Here is an 18202-nt window from a genome sequence, read left to right on the forward strand (position 1 = left end):
ACATCGCCGTTTCTAATTAGTTTGTAGGTTGTAGGTTTGTAGGTCATAATATTTAGCGAGTCAAAGTAAGTATACAGTCCTTTCAGTTTAATTTAATTTCGTCATTGTAGCGTGAGCTGTAACAGTTATGTTAGTAATAAACATTCTTATTTTACCCCAAACCATAATCTTTATCTTAACCTAACCACGTAGCTTTGGGGCAACTGCAACCGTTTCACAACATCAGTCAAACGATTAAAGCTGTGACAACAACAATCATATACGACCTATTCACCCTCTGCTGCACTGGCGAGGATCTCTGGGGTAAGCCACACACTGTTCATCTGCACACATTGCGATGACACAGAGCTGGTTGAATATCTGCAAAGTTTCCCTGCTTCCCTTCACTGGTTCCTGTACAGCAGGGTCAGTCTTTGTTTCGCTGTTCATTAAAAAGCAAAAGCAGTGTGTGTATACATTCAGTAGGCTATATCTTCAGTAGCTAGCTAGCTAACCCTACACTTCTCAGGGTTTGATTTGGGTTTTGGAACAGGGAAGAAACGTGTATCTTTTTCCAACCTAACCTTAAGGTAACGAGCGTCATTAACACGCGACCTGTATAACTGAGCTTAGATGCACTTTAAAAGGAAAAATCAGTTGTCAGTTGCTGTTGTAGACCCGTTAATGACAAAGACATTGCTTTATGTTGGTTTTAGAATCCATAGTGAACTCATAGCTTTGGGTTTTCCTAGACTCACAAAAAATACTTCAACCTCAACAATCAGGCTTCAGACCAGGTCATAGCACTGCCACAGCCTCAACACTTGTTGTCAACAGCATCTTAAACGGTCCTGATCATCACCAACACTGTGCAGCCCTTTTTGTTGACCTGTCTAAGGCATTTGATACTGTGGACCACATTATACTATTAAGGAAACTATCATCCATTGGCCTAGATAATTCCTCTGTCAACTGGCTCTCAAACTATCTGTCAGGAAGAACACCAGCTGTTGCAGATGGTACTAGATTAAACTCTCTCTCATGATGTAAAGGTGTTCCACAAGGGTCCATCCTAGGCCCACTTTTATTTACTCTGTATATCAACAACATCATACTCCCCTCACCACTTTGTGATGTCCATTATTACGCAGATGACACAGTTTTATACAGTATTGGCCCCTCTCTTAAGTCAGCTGTTGTAAATCTGCAATCTGTTTTTAACTGTTTCCAATCGTGTCTTATCACCCACAAGCTTGCCCTGAACTCTGGCAAGACTAAATGTATGTGGTTTTCAAGGTCCAAAATGAATGACCTCTCTCTTGGCATCCGAACTCTGCATGGTGAGTTAATTGAAACTGTTGAGTCTTACAGATACTTGGGGATTTGGCTGGATACTAAGCTCTCTTTTCGAACCCATGTGGATCACCTCACAAAAAAATTACGAGCTAGGATGGTTTTTAATTCAGAAATAAGTCTTGTTTTTCTTTACCTAGCAGGAAGACCATTGTGCAATTTTCAATAATGTCCATTATTGATTTTGGCGATATCATTTACATGCATGCTTCATCCTCCACCTTGAAATCTCTGGATGCAGTTTTTCATAGCGCCCTACGCTTCATTACCGGGGATCAGTATCTCACGCATCACTGCACTTTATACAAACAAGTGGGTCGGCCTTCTCTTGCCATTCATAGAGAATTACATTGTCTTTTATTCATTTACAAAGCTCTGTGTGGAAAGCTTCCCCATATTTAAGTTCACTTTTAATACCCAGTATCTCTGGATATCATACACGCTGACAGACTCATATAAGACTTCATATTCCAGGTACGAACAGTGAGTTAGGAAAGACTGCCTTCAGTTTTTATGCCCCTGACAAATGAAACAAGCTCCAGGCTGCACTGAAGCTGGACAGACTTGTTTCCATTGAGACTTTCAAGGTTTTACTTGATGATACACTGCTTAGCGATCAGTCCTGCTCTTGCTAGTCCTAGTACCATTATGTTGTATTGCATGTATTTTTATATATTGTATTTAACTCTGTTAACTCTGTGTATTTTTGTGGTGCATACAGGGCATCCTTGAAAAAGAGAGCTCGCTCTCAATGGACCTCCCTGTTAAAATAAAGGCTTAATGAAATGAAAGTGTTTTTCCAAACTCAGTGTTTGATCTTGGCCCGTGTACCTTGTACCCGTGTACCCTTCCAAAGCCGTGTTCAGGTTGTCTGATAACAGAATTAACAAGTTAAATCAATGAATTTTATTTCATGAAAATAAACTGTCATTATTCATATAGCACTTTAAACTGTACTGTATGTAAAGCACTTTATCTGATCTGTATTTGAAGGACTATAATGCACACTTTTCAGGAAGCTGCAATAGCACAAGGTCTGCTCATCTTGTATTTAAGTGTTTTAAATGTGAGTCCATGTATTTGTCTTTCATGTACAGTACTATGCATTCCTGTGTGTAATATGCCTTTTTAACCTGACTACACTAAGACAAACTCCAATCAACCTTGTGTTGACATGGCAAATAAACGTATTCTATTCTATTTCTATTCTATTCTATATATGCCTTGAGCCAGTTCTCAATTGCCAACAACAATTCTCTCTCTCTCTCACACACACACACACACACACCCACACACACACACAAAATAAAAAATGCATTGTCATGTTTATCCTGATGTCAAACTGTGGAGCTGGGATCTCATTATTTTGACTTTCTGTGACTGTTTCTGTTTGTCATCCTAATAATTTGTTAAGTTTGTTAGTGGGAATGTTTTTCATTTTGGTACAGCTTCCAGCTGTTTGTTTGTCTGTGTGTCTTTGCTGTACACTCCCACGCTGAAAACAAACAGCTGGTTGGTTTTCATAAAGCAAACAGTGACAAGCAGCACTCAAAGTAAGAACTATGAGCCGTTCAATTTGATGTGAAAAACAAGAAAAGCTCAGTAATGCGTTGCAAGTTTGTTTATAGCATGTAATTCTTCCACTATTACACAAAATAAATGTATCTCATTAAACAAGAAAACATTTCTTCATCATATGAGCCAATATTTTGTAAGAAGGAGCCAAGTTTGTTTATATCGCACTTTACACACAAACATGGTTCATCTAAAATGCTTTTTAAAAAACAGAAACAAAGGATGAAAACAAACACAAATTTGAGTGATAACAGCGATAAATGTGACAAGTTCCCTGTCATCATATAAAGTCTGCAAGGACAAAGACTGCAAGCTGCTGACAGACAGGCCTCGAGATTACACTCATTCTAACAGCTGCCGTCACTGTGTCGCTGCAGATAACAAGATATAAACCTCATGTTCAGGATTGTTTTGTGAGTGAACAAAATAAATGTCTGTCCAACACACAGACTGCAGACAGTGAATGACGGCTGAGCTGTGACTGAATAAACTGTGTCGGCCTGTTAGTGACATCAGAAATACTTCATTAGTTGTTTCTCTCGGCCACTTTTCGAGCACATATATCTGGCATTACACTGCGCAAACTATGGAGTAGGCTGCAATAACACGCTGCATGTTGATGGACCTCTCTGCATCAAGTTTGCATGTTCTGTTTTGTAGAAATGGTTTATTGTCTGTACAATAACTTATGAAGGTCAGGTCTGAAAACAACAAAGCTGTATTTAATCTCACAGATAGAAACGACCACGATGTAAACATCAAGGTTGGAGGAAGATTTGTGGTGCACATACTGTGGATTGTTATCAGACACAGTCACTGCAAACACTTGCATAAATGATGGATTCCTTTGATTGGTTGAATGATTTTATTTATGGATTATCAGATACAGAAACAAATCCAAAGGATAACATGGTTATGGGAAACAATTTATGTCCAACATGGTCCCCAGATGTTAGAGGGGAGAAAACTCAAAGGAGCACACAGCATTCAACATTAAAACTAAATCTGAAATCCTTAAAATCCAAAAACCCATCACCAACAAACTAACAAAAAACTCCCACATCCAAAAACAAGGTTAGCCAAGATAACAATGTCGTTATAAATGTGATTATACTTTTGCAGAGTAAAATCAAACCATTTTCTCACTGCCAATAATCCACCAGTTTCATGCGAATTGGAGCAACGTATCGTTATACAAAGATTTGTATGATATAAAAATGCACATACAACAGGTTATATGATAGCTTACAAATTAGCACCCCACACAAAGCATCATCATTTCATGTACTTAACGTAAAGTTATGAAGTAAACATAAAGTTCTGCAAGTTAGGTTTAGGAAAAGAAACATGGTGGGCATATTTTTGTACTTAACGTAAAGTTAGGTAGGTTTGGTTTAGGAACATGAAGCTACATAGGTTACACTTAGGAAAGCACAGTTTTACAGGTTAGGTTTGGGGAGGGAAAGTTACATAGGTTAGTTTTATAAAAGTAAAGCTGTGTAGGTTTGGTTTAGGAAAACAAACGGTTGGGTGTCGTCACATTACATACTTTACGTAAAGTTACGTGGGATAGGTTTAGGCAGGTAACTTTATCAAAGGTTATGTTCAGCAAAATAAAGCTACACAGGTTACTTTTGCAAAAATAAAGATATGTAGGTTTGGTTGGGAAATTGGGTGTCATCATGTTAGGTAGCTACTTAACGTGAAGTTTAGGGAAGTGATGTTACATAGTAAAAGCAAAGTAAAATTAGATAGGATTGGTTTAATTAAAGTTACGTAGGTTAGGAAAGTTAAGGTATGTCTTTTACATTTACGAAGCTTAACTAAAGTAGGTTTTAGGTTTAGGACAGTAAAGTTACACAGGTTACGTTTAGGAGGGTTAGGGTTAGACAAACATGGTGACGAGGTTCCCAAAGATAAATCAAAGTTCACTTGTTTTCATACGGTTCCAAACCCCGGCCTCTTGGGGAAAAGTCCTATGGTTGCTTGACCAATCCATCACCCACACCTGCCTCCTTTAATGGACTTTCACTCTTTATATTACTTACTTCTTTATACTCATCAGCACATTGATCATGGGGTCGCAGCCTTCCTGATTATGTGAGATATATATGAGTTCTGCTGCATTAGTTTTGGTAGGGATACATAGGATCAGTGCAGGAGAGCAGCCTGATAAGAACTGCATGTCAGAAAGAGAATCACTATGAATCTCAATCCTGAAGCAAGCAAAACAACCACCAAGCAAAAGTGTCGTAATTTTTCACCTCTTTCCTCTCTGAGCTCTGCTAGCTTTTGACGCAACCATTTTATTAGTACTGTAGTACTACCTGCCCTTGAAAGCAGATTGAAGACCCTACAGTTCGTCACGGTGTTGAGTTCCAGCTGACGCTTTGTTAATGTTGACTGCAGCTCTGATGGCAGATTTCATAGATGTCTCAATCCAGGCGTGAGGGAAGGCCGTGTGTTCACCAGCAAAGTGTACCCTGCCTTCGTGTCTGAACAGCTCCCTGGGGAACTCTAAATGTTGGTAAGGTGTGAAGATAGCGAAGGCGCCCAGGCTGTAAGGATCATCACTCCACCTCTTCACCACCACCCCTGTGCACAGAGACTTGACGTGCTCGCCGTGGATCTTTGCCAAATCTCTCAGAGCCAGCTCTTTCAGGTCTTCATCACTGGCACCTAGGAAGAGGAGGGAGTCATCAGACCAGGTGTAGGAGGCCAGGAGGACGCCGATGGTATCATTGTGTGGGAAACTGTGGCTGGGGTAGTAGATGTAACGAGACGGCCCGTCAGTGATGCTCTTTCCTCCTCGGATGCCGTCATCTTCCCAAAACTTCCTGCTGAAGGTGAGGATGATTTTGGTGGAGCTGTCGTAGTGGACCGACCTCAGTGCCAACCTTTTTGGGTTGGAGAGAGGTGGAACAAAGTCGATAAAGAGAGCTGCCTTGGCTGTGGTTGTTACCAGGACGACGTCGGCGGGAAGGACAGTAAAAGACTGTGGGCCTGTCCGGTACGTTACAATCACACCTTCATCTGAGTGCCTGATGCGGTTCACCTCAGAGTTGAGGTGAATGTCGCAATCATTAAGGAGCTTAAGAAGAGCATTGGGGATAAGGTCCGTCCCCCCAGTCACTTCTGTGTACCTTAAGAACAAAGAGACAAATAGATACTCTCATTGAGATTCTGATGCAGAATGGGAACCTGTAGACATCAGGTTCATGTATTCAGTCATTTATTTACATCCCCATGTGTGATAGTGTGATCACTGATATCCAGAGCATCTCAGTCAGTGCGCAGGTCTCCGATCATCCTCACTGCCTCTGAACTCAGAGTACTTTGTTCCTTCAGAAAATCCTGTTAAATAAACAAAGTCTATGTCATACCTTCAGGGTGACTCAGAAAGACAGCTTTGATATGAAATGTTTTTTTGTTGTGAGGATTCCAAACATCAAGAATCAGAGATTCATGGAAACAGTCTGGAGATAAACTTGCTTTTTAACCACGCCTTTGTGTCGACAATCAGCTGCGCCATGAACAGAATTATTCACATGCTGCCTAAATTCTACACTGGAGGGCACACCAGAAAACTTAACTTAATGTCTGAGGATGTGCACAACCAACACACCAAACAGACACAGGTGATGCGGGGCAGACATCATGTGCAACTGAACACGCAGATAAAGGCACATATATCGTTGACCATATGGAGGTGGTTCCTTGTTTTCTCTGTAAAGATCACTCAACCAATCCCAGATATTTGTATTTAGACTGTACAATATTTAGATTTACAGTTAAGTGAGGACAATATATGGACATTTGAAATAACAGGACATGGGACACTTTTCTGGGTTATCTTATCTGAAGTTTGTCCAACACTTTTTCTTAATTCAATGATTTTTACTTTTAGCAGTCACATTGCATGATTCTGCAAAACAAAGGACTCAGGTGACGTATTGCGGTAAGCGAATTGTGTCATTTCCGGTGTTTCTGTGACAGCGTCTCTGTACTGCTCTGGTGAATTCTAGTAGCCTGCTTTCTCACTTCAGTTGCTTTAACATTGCTTTAACGGGAACTGCCCATCGGTTTGACAGCCCACTGGTTTGACATCCCATTGTTCCAACCATATTAAACTCATTGTTCCGAAGTCCGTCCCGAAATCATCATGATGCCCTGTGGTTAAGGTCTGGTTAGGTTTAGGCACAAAAACCACTTGGTTAGGGTCAGGAAAAGATCATGGTGTGGGTTAAAATGAAAAAGAAAGTGACAAACACATAAGCCGTGAGCCTGCTCCGCCTCAAGCCAGTCGCGCCGCACCATACGCCCGCCGCGAGCCGTTCAGCACCGCGGACAGTCGGACACATGGGATGTCGAACCAATGACATGGACCCGCTTTAACGTCTACTTCAAGTCTTAACCCACACTGGTTCTGTTTAAGCACCTATAGCTCTCCTCCTTTCTACGACTTTCTCGCTAATCTCTTAGCTGTTGTTTGCACGTTACTAGCCTTGGTAGCTACATTAGCTTTACAGTTAGCGATGGCTTCTCCCTCTGCTCTTTCTTGCTCGGTGTGCCAAATGTTCAGTTATGCCTCTGCCTCCTTTAGCGACAGTGGTAATTGTAATAAGTGTAGCTTATTTGCTGCGTTGGAGGCGAGGCTTAGTGAATTAGAAGCGCGGCTCCGCATCATGGAAAACCATTCAGTAGCTGCGGTTGTTAGCCAGCCCCCTGTAGCCGGTGCAGAGCCACATAGCATAGCCTTAGCCTCTGCTAACTGTCCTCTGGTAACTCCCGTTCAGCCGGGAGGTTGGGTTACGGTTCGCCAGAAACACAGCTCCAAGCCGAAGCCCACCGCTCACCACCAGCCTGTTCACGTTTCCAACCGCTTTTCCCCACTCAGCGACACACCCGCTGAGGATAAAACTCTGGTTATTGGCAGCTCTATTCTGAGGAACGTGAAGTTAGCAACACCAGCGACCATAGTCAAATGTATTCCTGGGGCCAGAGCGGGCGACATTGAATCAAATTTAAAACTGCTGGCTAAAGCTAAACGTAGATTCAGTAAGATTGTTATTCACGTCGGCAGCAGTGACACCCGGTTACGCCAATCGGAGGTCACTAAAATTAATATTGCCTCGGTGTGTGAATATGCAAAAACGATGTCGGACTCCGCAGTTTTCTCTGGACCCCTCCCAAATCTGACCAGTGATGACATGTTTAGCTGCATGTCATCATTTAATCGCTGGCTGTCCAGGTGGTGTCCAGCAAACGATGTGGGTTTCGTTAATAATTGGCAAACTTTCTGGGGAAAACCTGGTCTTATTAGGAGAGACGGCATTCATCCCACTTTGGATGGAGCTGCTCTCATTTCTAGGAACCTGGCAAACTTTATTAGTAATTTAAATCCCTGACAACCCAGAGTTGAGACCAGGACTCAGAGTTGCAGTCCTACACGCCTCTGTGAGCTTCTAGTTCAGTTACCCAGCCATAGTTTTAATAGTTTTATACAAACGGTGTCTGTCCCCCGACCGCCTAAATTATTTAAATCTAAAATTAAACAAAGAGGAGTTGTGCATAACAACCTCATAAAAATTAAAACCTCTTCTGTGACAGAAAGACAAAACAGGAGAATTAAATGCGGACTGTTAAATATCAGGTCTCTATCGTCTAAAGCAGTGTTAGTAAACGAATTAATATCAGATAATCATATTGATTTACTCAGTCTCACTGAAACCTGGCTGTGTCAAGATGAATATGTCAGTCTAAATGAGTCCACTCCTCCCAGTCATAATAATACCCACATTCCTGAGGCAGCGGCCGAGGAGGGGGAGTTGCAGCCATTTTTAACTCTAGCCTGTTAATCAGCCCTAAACCTAAACTAGATTATAATTCATTTGAAAGCCTCGTTCTTAGTCTTTTACATCCGACCTGGAAAACCTCGCAGCCACTTTTATTTGTTATAGTGTACTGTGCTCCTGGCCTGTATTCTGAATTTGTTTCTGAATTCTCAGAGTTTTTATCCAGTTTAGTTCTTAAATCAGATAAAGTTATTATTGTAGACGATTTTAACATTCATGTCGACGTTGATAATGACTCCCTGGCTACCGCGTTTATCTCATTATTAGACTCCATTGGCTTCAGTCAGGTGTACATGAACCCACTCACTGTTTTAACCATACCCTCGATCTAGTTCTGACGTATGGAATTGAAATTGATAACTTAAAAGTCTTTCCACAGAATCCCTCGCTATCGGATCATTATCTGATTACTTTTGATTTCTTTTTACTCGATTACACGCCACTCAGCAACAGTTACTATACTAGATATTTATCAGATAGTGCTGTCGCAAAATTTAAGGAAAAGATTACTCAGTCATTAAATTCAATACCAAGTCCCTCAGTAACAGAGGTTTCCTGTACCGACTTTGATCATCTTGTCGATAGCGCCGTAGGCTCGCTGCGAACAACACTTGACTCTGTAGCTCCTCTTAAAAAGAAGTTAAAAAAGCAAAGAAAGTTCGCTCCTTGGTATAACTCTCAAACCCGTAAGTTAAAACAAATATCACGAAAATTTGAAAGGAATTGGCGATTAACCAAACTGGAAGAATCTCGTTTAATCTGGACAGACAGTCTCAAAACTTATAAGAGAGGTCTCTGCAATGCCAGAGCAAACTATTACTCAGCATTAATAGAAGACAATAAGAACAACCCCAGGTTTCTTTTCAGCACTGTAGCCAGGCTGACTGAGAGTCAGAGCTCTATTGAGCCTTGTATTCCCTTAGCCCTTAGCAGTAATGATTTTATGAGCTTTTTTAATGACAAAATTCTAACTATTAGAGGCAAAATTCATGACCTCCTGTCCTCAGATAGTACCTATCTAACCTCAAACACAGCTGTAGGACCTAATATATATTTAGATTGCTTCTCCCGATTTCTCTTCAAGAATTGACCGCAGTGATTTCTTCATCTAAATCATCAACGTGTCTCTTAGACCCCATCCCAACTAGGCTACTTAAGGAGGTCTTTCCTTTAGTTAACACTCATATATTAGATATGATCAATATATCCTTATTAACAGGCTATGTACCACAGTCTTTTAAGGTAGCTGTAATTAAACCTCTACTAAAAAGCCCACCCTGGATCCAGAGGTGTTAGCCAACTATAGACCAATATCTAATCTTCCCGTTATGTCAAAGATCCTTGAGAAAGTAGTCGCAGACCAGCTGTGTGATTTTCTCCATGATAATAATCTATTTGAGGAATTTCAGTCAGGATTTAGAGTGCATCATAGCACTGAGACAGCACTAGTTAAAATTACAAATGACCTTCTGATTGCTTCAGACAAAGGACTTGTCTCTGTACTTGTTTTATTAGATCTTAGTGCGGCGTTTGACACAATTGACCATCAAATTCTGCTGCAGAGACTGGAACACTTAATTGGCCTAAAAGGTTCAGCACTAAGCTGGTTTAAATCTTATTTATCTCATCGTTTTCAGTTTGTTCATGTTCATAATGAATCATCCTTACGTACTAAAGTTTGTTTTGGAGTTCCGCAAGGTTCTGTGTTCGGACCAATCCTATTTACTCTATATATGCTTCCTTTAGGTAACATCATTAGAAATCACTCTATAAATTTCCATTGTTATGCGGATGATACTCAGTTGTATTTATCAATGAAGCCAGAAGAAAGTAATCAATTAACTAAACTCCATAACTGCCTTAAAGACATAAAAACTTGGATGAGCACCAATTTCCTGATGTTAAATTCAGACAAAACTGAAGTTATTGTTCTTGGCCCCAAACAACTCAGAGACTCTTTATCTGATGACATAGTTTCTCTAGATGGCATTGCTCTGGCCTCTAGCACTACCGTAAGAAACCTCGGAGTAATATTTGATCAAGATTTGTCTTTAATTCTCATTTAAAACAAACCTCACGGACTGCATTTTTTCATCTGCGTAATATTGTGAAAATTAGGCCTATCCTGACCTGAAAAGATGCAGAAAAATTGGTCCACGCTTTTGTTACCTCAAGGCTGGATTACTGTAACTCTCTGTTATCAGGTAGCTCTAGTAAGTCCTTAAAAATTCTCCAGCTAATTCAGAATGCAGCAGCACGTGTACTAACAGGAACTAAGAAACGAGATCATATTTCTCCTGTTTTAGCTTCTCTGCACTTTCAGAATTGAATTTAAAATCCTACTGTTAACTTATAAAGCTCTAAATGGTCAAGCTCCGTCATATCTTAGAGAGCTCATAGTGCCTTATTATCCCACCAGAACACTGCGCTCTGAGAACGCAGGGTTACTCGTGGTCCCTAAAGTCTCCAAAGTAGATCAGGAGCCAGAGCCTTCAGCTATCAGGCTCCTCTCCTGTGGAATCATCTTCCTGTTACGGTCCGGGAGGCAGACACCGTCTCCACATTTAAGACTAGACTTAAGACTTTCCTCTTTGATAAAGCTTATAGTTAGGGCTGGCTCAGGCTTGCCCTGTACCAGCCCCTAGTTAGGCTGACTTAGGCCTAGTCTGCTGGAGCCGGGCACCTTCTCTCCTTCTCTCTCTCTCTCTCTCTCTCTCTCTCTCTCTCTCTCTCGTATTCTATTACTGCATCTTGCTAACCCGGCCATTCTGGATGTCACTAACTCGGCTTCTTCTCCGGAGCCTTTGTGCTCCACTGTCTCTCAGATTAACTCATATCACAGCGGTGCCTGGACAGCGTGACGTGTGTGGTTGTGCTGCTGCCGTGGTCCTGCCAGATGCCTCCTGCTGCTGCTGCCATCATTAGTCATTAGTCATACTTCTACTGTTATTATACACATATGACTATTGTCACACATGTATACTGCCAGATATTAATACATACTTTCAACATATTGTACCGCAGTAGCCAGAATCATAACTATAATATTATTACTTTGAATAATGTTGTTGTAAGCTACTGTCATTACCTGCATCTCTCTCTCTCTCTCTCTCTCTCTCTCTCTCTCTCTCTCTGTCTCATTGTGTCATGTGGATTACTGTTAATTTATCATGCTGATCTGTTCTGTACGACATCTATTGCACGTCTGTCCGTCCTGGAAGAGGGATCCCTCCTCAGTTGCTCTTCCTGAGGTTTCTACCGTTTTTCCCCGTTAAAGGGTTTTTTGGGGAGTTTTTCCTGATCAGCTGTGAGGGTCATAAGGACAGAGGGATGTCGTATGCTGTAAAGCCCTGTGAGGCAAATTGTGATTTGTGATATTGGGCTTTATAAATAAAACTGATTGATTGATTGATTGATTGATTGATTGATTGAGGTGATCTTGGGGTATTTTTCAGCCTTGAACCACTCAAGTCATGTTTAAACAGTTTGTCTTTGACACACTCAGATTGTTATTGTGTGTCTGACAACATTATGAAAGGATCCCTACAGAGGTTGATCTCTTTGTTAACATTCTACCTCCTCCCCCTGGGCACAATCCTCCGTCACCATGGGGTCCATTTTCACTGCCACGCCGACGACATACAGGTCTACATCTCCTCCAAACCCACCACTGCCATCCCTCCACCTCCCTCACCACCTGTCTTGAAGACATCCGGAGCTGGATGAGCAGGAACTTCCTGAAGCTAAACGGCAATAAAACGAGGCCCTGCTCATCGGCTCCAAATCCACCCTCACCATGTCACAACACACCCCAGCTCCACCCATCATCATCGACAGATTCCCTGTGCCCTTCTCCTCCCAAGTCAAGAGCCTCGGCGTCATTCTGGACAGCACCCTCTCATTTGCACTTCATATTCAAAACATCACCCGCACTGCATTCTTCCACCTCCACAACATCTCCAGACTCCACCCATCACTGTCCCAATCCAGCACCAAAATCCTGATTCACTCATTTGTCACATCCCGCATCAACTACTGCAACACCCTCCTCACCGGCCTCCCACCAAACTCATCCACAGGCTGCAAATCATTCAGGACTCGGTCGCCCGGATCACCACCTGCACCAAATCATCTGAACACATCAGCCCTGTTCTCATCCACCTTCACTGGCTCCCTGTACAATACTGCATCCACTACAATGACCTTCTCCTCACCTACAGAGCTCTCCACAACCTAGCCCCCACTTACCTCTGTGACCTCCTTCAGGAATACACCGCCTCCCTCACCCTCGGCTCAACCTCTGCTGGACTCCTCACCATCCCCACCTCACGCCTCAGTACCATAGGTGCCCGAGCCTTCAGCTGCTCGGCACCCAGACTCTGGAACCCCCCCCCCCACACACACACACACACACACAGAAGACAGTCAGACTCCTTCACATCATTCAAATCCCAACTCAAAACCCACCTGTTCAAACTGACATATTCACTCTAACTGGACACTGTGCACTACACTTGTTTTTACGTTGATGTTTTGTTTTAACAATGTCTTTTATCCTCTACGCTCTGTAAGGTGACCTTGGGTGACATGAAAGGCGTCTCCAAATAAAATATATTATTATTATTATTATTATTATTATTATTATTATTATTATTATTATTATTATCAGTTTTTACATTTCATGACATCACATTGTGTTTTACCTGTACAGAATAACGGTCGTATTTTATCAGTCCAGCCCAGCAGCCATAAGCCTCCACATCATCGCTTACCTGCAAAGAAAGGAAAAGTCACTTCCATGGAGCAGATTGTGTTATAACAAGTATTTAAAACTGAGCTCTGATGAACCACCAATAGTCATACACTGGTTTGCTTTTTGCGTCCAGCTTGGCCATACAGTCAAGCTGGACGCAAAAAGCAAACCAGTGGAATCTAATGTACCTTCTTCAAAGCAAACTGTAGCAGTTCGTGAGCTGACTTTCCTTTCTCACTGGGCCACACATCATAATGCAGATCTTCAGGGTGATTTTGCACTGTGCTCGTCTTCTTCAGAATCCCATTGACATAGTAAAAGGTGTTCTCGTCAACCATTCTGAATTTATTGAGCTTGAGCCCCAGCTTTTTAATAAGCCAGTGGAGGATGCTGTGGACAGAGGAGGTGATGGTGGCAGAGTTACATTAAGTAAAGTGTCATGACCAGCATTTACTGGTGACACACGTGACATTCAAACACAATTATTTGAGATTTGAGGTAAGTCATAAAGAAGAGTAGTGGTGGTAGCAGTGTGGTAATAGTTTGCAGGCCTGAAATGTATCAGCACCATAAAAAGCTGCATTAACATTCCTTCTACACAGTCATGTCAGTCTGTGACGGCAGAGGGCTGCATGCATGTATTTATATGTAAATGCTCGACTGAAAAAAATCCCATAAACTCACTGGTGATGACTTGGGATCCTCATGGCTCCCAGTTCAACATACCAGCCCTCTTCTTCATTCCTGTGGGTAATCACTCGTCCTCCAACACGACCACTAGCCTCTAATATGGTGACCTTGTCAGAGCAGATAGACACACACAGTCTTTTGTTGTAAATCTGTGTCCTTAATTATGTTTTATATTGTATTGCTCTGTGAAGCACTTTGACTTACCCTGCTGTATGAAACGTGATATTCAAATAAAGCTGCTTTGCCTGTTATAAATGATGACAAACTAACATGCTTACTGGGTAAAGGGGGAGGCGAGTGACGCCCTGGAGCTTCCCAGCGAGTTTATCTGCTGGCTTCAGCTCCAAAAAGTCTTTGACAGCACAGAACATGTTTTTATTGTGCCTTGGTTTTTATATTAACATGTAGCACATGAACCTGCTGCATGTACCTTGTGTCCTGCGTCCTGCAGCAGCATGGCAGCCGTCAGTCCGGCCATGCCAGCTCCCACAATGACAACGTGTTGTGGTGTACTGGTTTTTGGAAGGCCGTTCTTAATAGTGTGCTTCAGCTGCTTGTAGTCGGTGTCATTCAGACAGTCAGCCAGAGTGTCTTCCAGGCTGAGAGCAGCAGTGTGGCTGGAGTACAGAGTGAGGAGCAGCACACCGACAGCAACTGGAAACAAATAAACGGTTTAGTCCAACGGGAAAGTACAAAAGGTGGAAGCTGAACTCAGGAAAAAACACAGTTAAAACAGAAGAGCAGAATGAGGGAGAAGGAAACACTGAACCATAACAATAACAGAAGCTATGTAATCTATGATTGTAACAAATATTTAAAAAGACTACATAGTACAGACAAAGTTGTGTAAATGAAGAAAACTTGTTTCTGATGTTTAATTCACAGGAAATAATCACTGGTTTAACCCAAACTTCCTGCAGGTATTGTGTTCACTACTGAGGTTAAACTAGGCTAATTAACTGTTGTTGTTAAACATTACATATATTATGAGTATGCATAAAATACGTCAGTTAGTCAGGGGTCATCAGCTGACTCAATGACAGGAAAGGGGTCTTTTCTAAGGTTGGGCACCACATCAGGGAAAGTCCTCATACAATACCAAATATATATATAAATTAATGAAGCACAAAATACAATACAATATCAAAAGATAGACCAAAATATATTTATAAGGCTTCTTAAATATATATATAATTTTTATATATATATGTATATATATACTAGTCCATACCCACTGAGTGCACAGTTGCCCATGTACAGTTTCACATGGTGTGTGTTTGGGATACAGGTCATAGGAAATTGCAGATTAAACAGTCACCCCCCTGTGGTTGTATGACTCCACCCATCAGTCCAGTGTCTCTGACAGTCTCCATGCAGTTTCTGTCAACGGTTAAAATAAACTGAAAAGGCTGAAATAATAAATGCTGAGCATCGCTGTAATAGAAGTAGCAAAAGTCGCAGTTGAATAATATTAGTTAAAGTTGCATTAGTCGTAGTTTGAGTAGCAACAGAAGTAGTGGTAATAGCAGCAGTGTCAAACCCATTCTGCATGAAAGATGTGGAATATTTCATATTTTTTGAAAACATATTGATAAACTGAAAGTCCTGGATTTAAAAGTTGAATAACGCCCATAACATCTGGAATATGTGACACATTGTCAGGTTGGATGGAGTTTCTAGTTTTTAGTAGGGAAAACAAGACTTAAAAAAATGCTACACAAAAGCTTTCAAATGTTTTAAGTCCTGAATGTGTGTATGTGTGTGTGTATTAGGGTGTGTTATGGTGTGTGTGTGTGTGTGTTAGGGTGACCAGATAAGAGTGGGTGTAATTCGGGATGGGGGCTTGACTGTCATGACATGTCAGCTTCATTAAAAGCATATCTGCAAATTAAAGCAACAGCAGATGTAAAAACACACAGAAACAACACATCTGTGATCAGCTCCCCAATTTAATTTGAACAGTTTTTTTCAATCTTTTCCTCTTTTCCAATTTCTTGTTTTGTTTTATGGAAGTGATCAATGTAAGTGTCCTTTAAACTTGATTAAAAAAATAAAAGCTAACAACATAAAAGACGCCTGGTACATTCGTTACAGGCCTGTCAGTTTGTAGAACAGTTTAGAACAGTTAGAACAAGAGGCTGCCTGCACTTTCCCTGTCCTCGTGGCTGCAACTTGTGCTCTCTTCATCTGCTTCAAACTACAACACCCATAATTCATGTAGGAACTGCTGCAGCCAATGTGCAGCCGGCGGGAGCTGCAGGACGACTCAACCACCATGATCAGTGTTTAATGTTTTATCAGGCAATAACTACTACAGACTCTGCTCTGGTGTCATTTTCAGGACAATTAGGGCAGGATTCAGGATTCCGGACAACTGCTTGGATTTCGGGACTGTCCCGAATTTTTCGGGACATCTGGTCACCCGTGTGTGTGTGTGTGTGTGTGTGTGTGTGTGACTTCACCCATGGAGACACGTCTCTCACGCTGCTGGCCCTCAGTTACAAACAATAACTCCAAATCACTTCAGTGTTATGCCATGATCCAGGCAGCAGTGGCTGCCTCAGACACAGTTGCTCCCCCAGGTGAGCCAAGCGTTAAAAAAACCGTTACCGTAAAAAAAAAACAAAAAAAAACCTGTTCTCTAGTCTATAAATGAAAGTTGCACCAAATGTGTGAATCTTCCAGTAAAGATAAAGATAAGTCTTTCTTCAGTAGGATCCACAATGTGAAGTGGACTGGTGTTTTTGATTTTCTATGTCTGGCCAGTGTTTCTAGTGCCTGTCTCACCAACAGGAGCAGGAGCCAGTGAGACTTATTAAAGACTGATTTAGACACTACTGTTCCTAAAGGAAAACAATACTCACATAATTTCCACGTCACCACGTGTGGATCCATCTCAGTCTGGAAGCTCGTCTTCTTTCTGTCTCTGGTGGTCTCAGGCTTGGTTTCCCAAGCTGGCAGGTTTTCTGTCATGGCGTCCGTCTCTGTGTAGTGATCACTCAGGTGGAGAAGGCAGGCTGACTGTTTTTAGGAGGAAATGTCTGTCTTTAAAGGTGTGATTAAAGGATCACTGCGGCTTTTATGTTGTTTTGTCGTTTTATCAGGTGCCTCCCTCAGGCGTCAAAATGTCATTAAAGCTAATTCATTTCTCAGGAAAGTTTGTGAACTAGTTAAACTAGTTTCCTGTTTCACAACAGTAGGTATTGTGCAATACCTTAGAATATTTGTTAAGTAACACTGGACACCTGCAGCCTCATACACACACATACATGTATACACACACACACACACACACACACACACACACACACAGATGTAACACTGCTACAACCTCTGCTGTTTTTTATTGATGGTAGTAATAATGCTAGGCACTGGTTGCTACAACACATCCTCACTGTGACCTCGTCACATGTCCACGTTTGGTCATGGACTTTCCACGTCCACATATGACGTCCAAGGTACCCTGGGTGTGTTGGTTGTTGATGTTCTGGGACGCCGTGTCAACTTCAGCCTGTTACATGCATTGTCTGTTTTCAAAATACACTTCTGTTTTCACAGGAAATGCACAGTCTGCACACAGGGCAATCAGCTGACTCAGTGATAGGAAAAAGGGACTTTTCTAAGGTTGGGCACCACATCAGGGAAAGTCCTCATACAAATGGCTGCTGATAACAGTGGCTGTTGGTTTTCTCAGGAAAATGTGGGCTGGCACCAACTTGTTTACTGGTCTGCAGCAGTTTCACTAAGTATTGAGCAATATCTTAAAACGTTTCCTGAGAAACACTGGGTGATAGCAGAACAAACATCTTCACTGAGGCTGCACAGCTGCGACCTTACACACCTACGGCAGTAAAATGCATGTTCATCCAAACACAGCATCTATAACAGCCACTAGAATCCATAGATAGGCCTATATATAATCATAGATGACTCATTCCTGTGGCTACTGGAAGGAGGAATGCTGGAGGCTAGGAGGCCAGGGTGCAGGCTGGAGCAT

At 41.8% G+C, this 18202-nt stretch overlaps 1 pseudogene; it reads right to left on the bottom strand.

Moving 5' to 3' along the window:
* Nucleotides 1–3771: 3771 nt before the first annotated feature.
* Nucleotides 3772–17337, bottom strand: LOC125883493 (L-amino-acid oxidase-like; annotated as a pseudogene).
* Nucleotides 17338–18202: the final 865 nt, after the last annotated feature.

Source organism: Epinephelus fuscoguttatus, linkage group LG23 (assembly GCF_011397635.1).
Source record: "Epinephelus fuscoguttatus linkage group LG23, E.fuscoguttatus.final_Chr_v1".
NCBI lineage: Eukaryota > Metazoa > Chordata > Actinopteri > Perciformes > Serranidae > Epinephelus > Epinephelus fuscoguttatus.